The sequence below is a fragment of the Panicum virgatum genome, chromosome 7K (genome assembly GCF_016808335.1).
Source record: "Panicum virgatum strain AP13 chromosome 7K, P.virgatum_v5, whole genome shotgun sequence".
Taxonomy (NCBI): domain Eukaryota; kingdom Viridiplantae; phylum Streptophyta; class Magnoliopsida; order Poales; family Poaceae; genus Panicum; species Panicum virgatum.
Genome location: NC_053142.1, coordinates 32,251,234 through 32,260,659, shown reverse-complemented (window position 1 = coordinate 32,260,659; position 9,426 = coordinate 32,251,234). Strand labels below are relative to the sequence as shown.

At 45.7% G+C, this 9,426-nt stretch overlaps 1 long non-coding RNA gene and 1 pseudogene across 1 annotated transcript; both read left to right on the top strand.

Moving 5' to 3' along the window:
- Nucleotides 1-2,945: 2,945 nt before the first annotated feature.
- Nucleotides 2,946-8,976, top strand: LOC120640130 (annotated as a pseudogene).
- On the top strand, nt 3,592-7,428 carry LOC120640992. Its single transcript, XR_005662098.1, has 3 exons — nt 3,592-5,430; nt 6,782-6,857; nt 6,982-7,428. It is a non-coding gene; the product is annotated as an uncharacterized LOC120640992 (long non-coding RNA).
- Nucleotides 8,977-9,426: the final 450 nt, after the last annotated feature.

Below are 9,426 nucleotides of genomic sequence, written 5' to 3'. Positions count from 1 at the left end.
GAGAAAGAAAATAGTTCATTGATAATATTTTTACAAAAGGTCGATCAAATGATCTGGCCAATACAGTAGAGGCTACTCCTAGAAGATGCTACTCCTAGAAATCTAGTCATCGGCAAAAACATTGCCGATGATCGCCTCTATGCTAATGTTTTCGGAGATGACAGTGGCTGCCATCTCCATGTCGTCGGCGAGCTCCTCGAACGCCCACCAGTCCTCGCCGCCCAGCGGAAGGTAGATCGGCTCGACCTGCAGGGAGTCATGGCCGGACTGGAACTGGGCTATGGCGAGGGCCACAGCAGCGCCGCGGCGGACACCATGTTCGGCGACCTCCCGGACGCAGCGGGGAATGTCCCGCTGGCGGGCGACGACAGTGTCGCCGCGAGCGTTCACTGAGCCGGTGGCGGTGGCTGCTGCGGCGTGGAGGGTCTGGATGTGCGACTCCAGGACTGAAAGAACAAAGAGTCAGAGATAAAGATTGAGAAAGAAGGGAGTGTTTCAAGAGAAAAGTAACTTACAAGCGACCCTGGAGTCGGCGGCGGCGAGTTGAGCCCGGACGATTGCTCGGTCGGATTGCGCCACCTCCAGTTTGGTGGCGAGGCATTGAGACCTGACGGTCTCTTGGGAGTAATTCTGCCAAGTTTCATCCTTCTCGCGGAGAAGCTGGCGAATGTACTCCTTGGTGTCTTTGGGGACACCAGGAAAGAGAGGACCCTCCGAATCAGAAGAGTCGGAGGAAGGAGGAGCGTCATCGCTACACAAAGAGTGAAAGTCAATACCAAGTAGAAGTCGCACCAATCGGAAGTGTAAGAAGGGAGTTTACTTCTAGCGGCGGTGGATCGCCGGAGGAGCATTAGAGGGACCTTCATCGGAGTGCTTGAGACCCGCCATTGCTACAGGAAGATCTAGGGTTTTCGGCTGAGTGAAGAAGAAAGCAGGAGGCGCTGTAGCTGATGGAGGTTTGTTGCCGATGCTGGGCCGGGGAGTAATATTTATGGGCCAAACTAAGAAGGTGGATTAGGCGAAAAGACGAAAAATGAATCATCGCGAGAAGTCTGTGTGGATCGGAAGCGAAAGGTCAGGGGAAAAGAAGAGTTTTACCTGGCTGTACTGAAGCGTGCCGCGGGCACAGGACTCGAGAAATTGCTCTAGGTTCTGATTGGAGCATTGGTACGAAAGAGTAATTATGAGTCAGAGTAGTTTCGGAGCAACGAATAAATTACTCCGAAACTGTGGGGCATGTGTTGACACCATTTTTTGACACGTGTCAAGGAAGATGATTTTGTGAAAAGAAGGTTGCCGATTTGAAAGAAACCAAAAGGTGCACAGGATCAGAACCGGCCGATGAAATGCAGCCGATTGCCAGAAGGAATATTCCATGAGGATGCAGATCCACGCGGTTTGGTAATCGGCCGATGAAGGGGTTGCCGATGAATCAGGAGGAGAAATGGAAATCCAAGCTCTACAAGGATTCTGATGATTCGGTTATAATGTTTAAGTAGTTTATTTTTAGAGAGTCTTTTCTTTTTAGTCAAGTAATATGTTTGCCGTAATCGGCTAGGACTTGTTAGCGTAGACTATAAATATCAGTTGTACGGGACAGGAAAAACTTGATACACATCCAATACAACAAACACTTTACAATTCCTTTGCACTTTTTTTGGCGACTTCGCCTTTCTTCTTTTCTTTTCGACGAGTTCTTTCAAGTTGATCAAGGACGCCTTACATTCGAGCGACTTGGTTTGCTGGTGAGTTTTTGTTTTACCAAGTATATTTGAGCTTTAGCTACCGGGCGTATCGCTGTGGCTTCGTTCAAATCTATTCAAAAGTTATCGAGCTTATCTAGCCTTTGATCTCGGGCACATCACTGTTTTCTCGTCTAGATTTATTCACAATTTATCGATATCGGCTAGATTTGTAGGTTTTTTCTATGTTTTTGGCCATTATCACATCTATCCGCTTAGAAACATATTAGATCGGCTTCAGGTTTTATAATAACACTCTGTTATCTTAAAAGCCTGTTTAGATTTGTTTCTATCTTGCATAATCTGAGTTACACATTCGTAGCTTAAATTTTGCTATATACGTGCAATCAACCACCCAAGGTTGATTTTGTCGTTTTCCGCATCGGCTGATCCTGCCGACGCGTTTGTTTACTACACACGCGCATTTAATATTTTTTTGTTGTCTTCTGTATCGGCAGGGCCTGCCGATACGCCTGTGTGAGAGATATTCGGAATCCCAGCCGATATGCTCTCGAATTTGACTTTGTTTTATCCTTTGTCAATTACAGGTCAAATTGACTGGCACGCTTGATTGACTTTCCGGAGCTTGGCGAATACTTGCCCTCGGATTCCAGTGTGTTTATTTTTGGGTCAACAATATATATATGTGCAACTCACTTGAGGAAATCTTGATCACAGGGAACTTAAACGGCATAAGGCAAGGGAGAAGTATTTAAGCTTGCCAGCAGAAAAAAAAACAGAGCTTAGTAGTAAGAGGCGGGAAGCCAGCCATTAGAAAAGTGCCGAGAGTGCAGTTCCTAACATCACATCAGTATCAAATCACCAGGTACCTTGTCCTTTCAATAAAATCGCAAATATGTCAGGTTATGAAGCCCCTGACTCAAATGTCTTTACTGTAGGTGTGACGCCCTTGCTGAACCAAACAAATACAGGAAATGACGCCATGGCACAATGAGATTGTGAGCAATGGAACACCAACAATCCTTTTGAAAGGACCGAAATAGTAGTTTGATGTAATCTAATCACTTTTAAATAATTTGACTTTAAACAGGTACGTGCATCTCCTCCACTAGTACGTGAAAAAATTGATCAGAAAAATGTTTTTAAAACCATATTATGGCAGGTGCCTATAACTTTTGTAGCATGACAGGTGCACATATGTATCATGACACAATCTAGTGTTAGGACTCGATCTAACCTGACATGCCCATAATGAATGACTTGAAGAGAGAGAGAGGTATGTAGTGTTAGATCTAGGTGTTTATTTTCCATAGTGTGACTGTGACATAAATACCTGTGCACATGTTATTGTTATTTTTGTGTGAGAGGTGCTACATTTTTTTTTCCATGCAGGTACATGCATGATTTAGGTAAACCGCCTGCATGCATGATTAGAAAATGAGTCAGGGGGGATAGAGAAAATACAGAACTTCAGTTTGGTGTCTGTGATATATTGGATGCAGGACGCATAGAGGACCCCAATAGCGAGAACTTTACGCACGCTGTCTTGATGCGTTTTCAGCAGAAGGAAGACATCGCAAAGTTCCAGAGTAGTGCATACTATTCCAAAATTCTCGATGAGCAAAAACCTGCTTCCTATGTACGCCTGAGGCTGACTCCAACAAGGGCACGCAAACGCATTCTGCCTCTCCAATTGCCACTGTTCACATGAGGTAAGTCTTCCAACAGACGAGCCAAACCCTGAAGGCAAACGGTCTTCGAGGAGAGAGGAGAGGTAAACTTGCAATCCCTCTCTCTCGAATGCATTTGAGCCTGCCGCAAGGGGGGAGGGAGAGGGAAAGGGAGGGCGGGGAGCAAGCCCCTTCTCCCACGGACGGACAAGGAGGCCCCTACTCCTCCCCGGCGCACCTCCGCGTCTCGACTGACCGCCCGCCCGCCGCGCCCGCGCGGCCGGCAGGAGTTGCCCGGACCCGGCAGAGTTCCCACACCCGCGCGGCCGGCCGGAGCTGCACGCGCACGCGGCGGAGCTCCGGCCCGCCTGGCCAGCTGGAGCCGCCCCCTACGCGGCGGAGCTCCCACCCCCACGGCCGCCCGGAGCCGCACCCCCACGGCCGGAGCTGCTTTCTTGGCCTTGGCGGGGCGGCGGCGTCTCGGCCGTCTCCTCTCTCTTTCCAGCACCAGCGCCGCTCTCGTGCTCCTCGGAGGAGAGGGAGAGGCTGCGCGTGGTACATCGGTGGTGGGGCAGCCAGCCCAGCATCCTTGCCGCGCTCCAGCCGTGGCGGCGGCGGCGGATCTGCTCTAGCCAGTGACTGCTCCGAGCTGCAGCTTGCTTGCCGCCAGCCCCGAGCTGCATGCTCGCTGCCACCACTTCCAAGCTCAGATCCGCTTGGCGTTGCCCCCAATCTCCGCGGCGTGCCTCCCACGCGAGCGGCGACCCCATCCCTGCGCACGCTCGAGCCACTCGGCCACTCCCAACAAGCCGAAGCTGCAGGCCATCACTAGCAGGGCAGGACTCTTTGTCTGATCCAGCGAGGTGATTTTTTTTTCTCATTTTCTCAACCGCTAGAGCTGGGAGCTGTCGGTGGACTCTGCTAGGTGCTGTATCAGATGCTCACGCTTGGAAATCCCGCTAGTGTCCTATCCTAGATGCTCATATGTACAAGTCTTGTGCAAATGACCAAACGCAAGTGAAGTAGTCTAATCTTGAAATGGAAAGAAAAGGAAATAGGGGTTGAAAAATGGAATAGGGACCCTTGCTGGAGTTGACTGCAATAAAAAGAGCCCTAAAAAGTAGAGAAGCCTCTATTTAGAAAATAGGGACTCTGGATTAGAGGCTATTGCTGGAGTTGATTTTAGTATCTCTACTCCTAAAAAGTAAATTGGCGATTTGTCCGTCGCCGACCCTCGCACCTCCCCATCTCGTCAGTCTGCCGCGCGCGATTTTGCAACGTCTGATCCCTAATCTCGCCGCTGCAAGCGGGAGACCGAAAAAAACGCAACCCACCCGTCGTGCGACCCTCGCGCCTCCCCCTCGTCAGTCTGCCGTGAGCCATCAACAGACGTCCGATCCCTGGTTTCCTCGCTGCGAACGGTAGACCGCAACAGTCGCGAAATCCCTAGACAACATCGCCGAACCGTCACCCTCGATCACGCGATCGCCCTCGCCGCCGCCATCGCGTCCTCCTCCTCCTCCGACGACGAGATGATCTGTGCCGATCCGTCGCCGTCGACACCGCCTCCCTCAAGCCGGCGCCCCCCGCCCTCACCATCGCCGCCTCCCCCGATTCATCGCCGTCGTCACCAGCCTCATATTCATCGGAGACCTCACCATTGTCTGCGCTTGCAACCCGCCGTGGCCGTCGGGCTCAGGGCGCGTTGGAAGCAGCCATCCTACCTCGGCCGGCCTCCATCGATGCCGCCGCCGCTCGACATCCTCCACGAGTTCACGCAGCGCAGGTCCCCTGCACTACTTTTATTCCGTTGAACAACTGGCTAATCGGTTCATTCATTGAGGCAGGAGTTCAGGAAGACAAGGGTGAACTTAAACTCCATGAGGGAGCACCGGAGCACGCCTATCTCCTCAGCTCGGTGCATGATGACATTATCAAGTCCAAGGGCCACTTGTTGTCTCAATCTCTTCTGATGCTGTTCCTGGAAGCTGATGTCTCCAAGAGTGCATTTGCTCAGGGTCAGGGACAAGACTTCTATTCATGGCAGCATCAACCAGGTATTCCTTGAGTTAGACAAGACTGCGCTGCTTTACAGTTTGTTAACTTGTGCGAGCTTGGTTTCAGTATGCTACACTTAGCATTGCCCTGGAAGAATTTTGTTTAGGGTGTTTTGATGTTCCCTTTGCCTGATATCAGTGATCTCATCATGTGTGAACATACATCCTTTAGTTACAAGTTACAACTGATGTTATGTGGAACTTGTGTAGGGCACTAGGGCTATAGCATTATGCCATTTTATGAATTCTGAAATTATGACGAAAAAACATTGGTGCTATGAATTTCTGTACCTTCCAAATAATGTGCCATGCTGCCAGCTTACACAGTTCTGAATATTTATTCTTTTTCAAGTTGTGTTATGTTAGCTATTAATTAGTCCATTGTTTCATGCTGTCGTTAGTGTCATGCGTTCTTCAACAGGTTAAATATTTCAATATTATTGTTAGGTAGACAACTAGAGGCATGTTGCTACATTTTTCTTTTTTTGCAAGGAGCATGCTGGCACATGTTTATTTGTAGGGCTGCTTTGCCTGCAATTGCCAAGGCTTAGAATTTGGCATTTCAGAATTCTATTGACATGGGGTGACGCTTTAATTTGCCTTGTGGATCATAGCCAAAGGAATGATACAAGTCAGGATTAGAAAGCCTGTGGAGCATGTTGGTACATCCTTACATGTTTATTTTTGGGGCTGCTTTGCCTGCACTTGCCAAGGATTAGAATTTGGCGTTTCAGAATTGTATTGACATGAGGTGATGCTTGGCCTTGTGGATCATAGTAACAAAATGATACAATTCAGGATTAGGAGCGCTGATACAATTGAAAAGAGGCTTGCTAATTCCAGCCTCCTAAGACTATTTGCTTGCAATTCAATTTCAATTTGGTCCTTGTCTCTATGTGGGCCAGTGTCTGAACTCTTAATAATAACCTCATTTAGAGAAGGGTGTCTCTTCCCTGTCTTAATTCTTATGCCACAAATTCTAAGAGTTCAAAAATCCAAGTCTACATTGACACAAAGCATCTTGATGAGATTATGATAAGCATACTGCATGACAAATTTTTTCATGAGACTTGACAATGAAATATTGCCAGTTATATTAAGAATTAAAAAATTTATCACTTCCAGTAATACTTGCTCCCTCTCTACTTCTCTGCAACTAAAATGCATCAGCTTGGTTTACCATTTGAGCTGCACGGGTTATGTTTATTTGATACCATTTTCCTCATAATTAACCGTCTCTGATTTTGTCTCGCTACTTCTCCTGAATTGTATGAAGTTAGCATTGCTTCATAACCCTATATGAAGTCAGTACAATAGGTCAAATACCTCATCGTTTCATCTTTTTGTGCAGAATTTACAAAAGGAAAACATGAACGAATTTATCTCTGAGATTGGGTGACCATCGCAGTAACCACTGAGCTCAAGAGGTGAGTGAAACTCACGCCTTGGATTGTTCTTTTTGCCATGGATTCAAATGACTATTTTAGACAAAACTACCGCATATATGTTTTGACTATCTGATTGATTTAACGGTGGATGATTGTCTTACAGGTAAAAGGGATATCTTAGTTGTCTGTTCAGCTATTAGATATGATAGGTGTACCGAACTGAATTGAAGATAGTTTCTCATGGTTCATGGGTTTCTTGAAGATTCACATTTCTCAATCTGCACCACTTCACTCCTAGAATCCTGGTTGTGAGTATAGTAAGATAGACAATCAATATGACTCCTGGAATTCTGGTTGTGAGTACAGTAAGATAGACAATCTGTATTTTTCCAGGTATAGTCATGCTCCAATCTCAATGTAATAGTATGTTTTTACTTTTTACAAAGATATCTGGATGTCACGTGCACTCCCAGACTTATACCTCCTTGCTGTGAAAACGTAAGAATCTATTAGTTGCACTATAGAAACACCTTATAATAATTGTAATAACCAATGGTTGTTTACAAAAATTCATTTCAAGGAAAAATAAAAGATTCTTTCTTTACTGTCATTGTGATCTCATTTTTTTTGCTTGTCTAGGATGGATTGCTTTAAGTTATTTGCTTACATTATAGCCTAGGGGATTTACCAAATTCCATTTTCTTCGTGCTCTTTTTGTTATGTTGAAAATTTTTCAATTCCCGTAGCAACGCACGGGCATAGACCTAGTCATTCTTTAATTTGCAAAATACCCATTGCATTTAAACAGAAAATCTGGTCCTTGTGGCAGGATTTTAACTACGGTGTCGAGTTTATGTTGCTGATATCTTTCTTGGAGACTGCATCTCGAGACGCAGTGGAGGATGCATCATCTCTCTTCAGAAGTTGATCAGCCAATGCAGTTCTTTTATTGTGCAGGCAACCTATGGTTCTCCTGTCGCATTTCCACTGCAACCTTGAATCCCCTGTACATGTTGCTGAGTTAGAAGACATAATAGATTGTTATCAATAGCTTGTTTCACATGATAGATTGTTATTAATACCTTGATTATTTATCTTGTTTCACATGATAGATTGTTATTAATATCCGCAGTCTATTCTTACTAAAACTTTTTTCCCCAGTCTCAGGGAACTGCTTCTGATGTGATACTTTTATTTTGTATATCAGGCCACTGTTTGAATCAACCGGGAAATGGATATAGTCATGCTGCAGTAATCCGCTTTCCATCATGTTAGTGGGCTATAAGCTTCCTCGCTTCCTACGTATAAAGTTAAGAGTCTCTGGGCTACATGATCGAAAGCTTGCCTGTCACTTAGAGCTCCGGTTGTTTACTCAAATCTGTTGCCTCATTCAGTTGATGACTTCAAGTTGTTCAGGGAGAGCACCGAGTACAAAGGATATAAAAATTCTGCTTGCATCTGTTCATATTTGTGTTTCATGTCTGGATTCATACATGCCTTAAACAAATTGAATTACACATATGATAGAGGTTTACCTTCCGGACTACAAATCTGGAGATGAATGCCAAATCAGTTGGATCCAAGGCTGTAATAGTCGAATAAACTACAGCCACTGCTTCTGTTTACACTCCCGGATCAGTAACAACGCAACATGTAGAAGTGTTTTTTTTTAGCGAAAGGAAAATGTAGAAGTGTTTGCCATCTCCGATTCTCCATTGGCTGTGTTTGCCTTGTGAATTGCAGATGTGGGCATCGAAGTTCCATCCGATCGTGGAGAAATCGCTGCAGCTACATTTCACCGTTGACCCCCGTGGGGAACCAGAGCTGATGTAGACAATTATAATGAGCAGCTGGCCATCCGGCTCCGAGTTTGCTCCATGGTCGGTACTTGTTGGGCTGCTAGATTCAGGTCGCTGCAACCGAATCTTTGGAGTTGGACAAGAACGAGCGATCTACCCTCTTCCTCAGATGATGAACACTGATCTTGGGAGCTCCATCTCCGCTCATTTTGGCTGAAAAGGATGGAATGTTTTGCTGCCCTGTTCTCTGTACCAGATTGGCATTGTATGTTGACCTTGTGCTAGTATAAAACCGTGTTTCTTGACAAAGTCTGTACACTTTTTTTTTATGGATGGACCTTAAACGTCATGTATAGCAATCTCTTTAGTCTTGGTATTATTACTTAGCAGATGTCATGAGGCAAACACAAAACACCAAGCTTGCCGTGGCGTCAGGGCTTAATGTTTTCCATGAATCCATGATCACATACTACGTGATGTGAGGAAAAACACGTCAGAGGGAGATACTGCGATGAATGAATTAATAAATTATAAATTAATAAATAAACAAACATACATCCATTCATTCATAAACTAAATGGTTGCATACATCTCACAAATTTCTCAAAATATCCAACCATTAATAAACTACATGCATCCATAGTCTTCTCTTATTTAAGAGTACCTCCATTACAACCTTTCAAACTAGCTCTCATGACTCAAGCAAACGTTTCACAGCGCTTGCCTTCATTACAACCTTCATTTGAGCGCCTATATCCCCCTGACGACAATTCTGTAGTACGAGACCAAGTACGTTCCCCAACATCGTG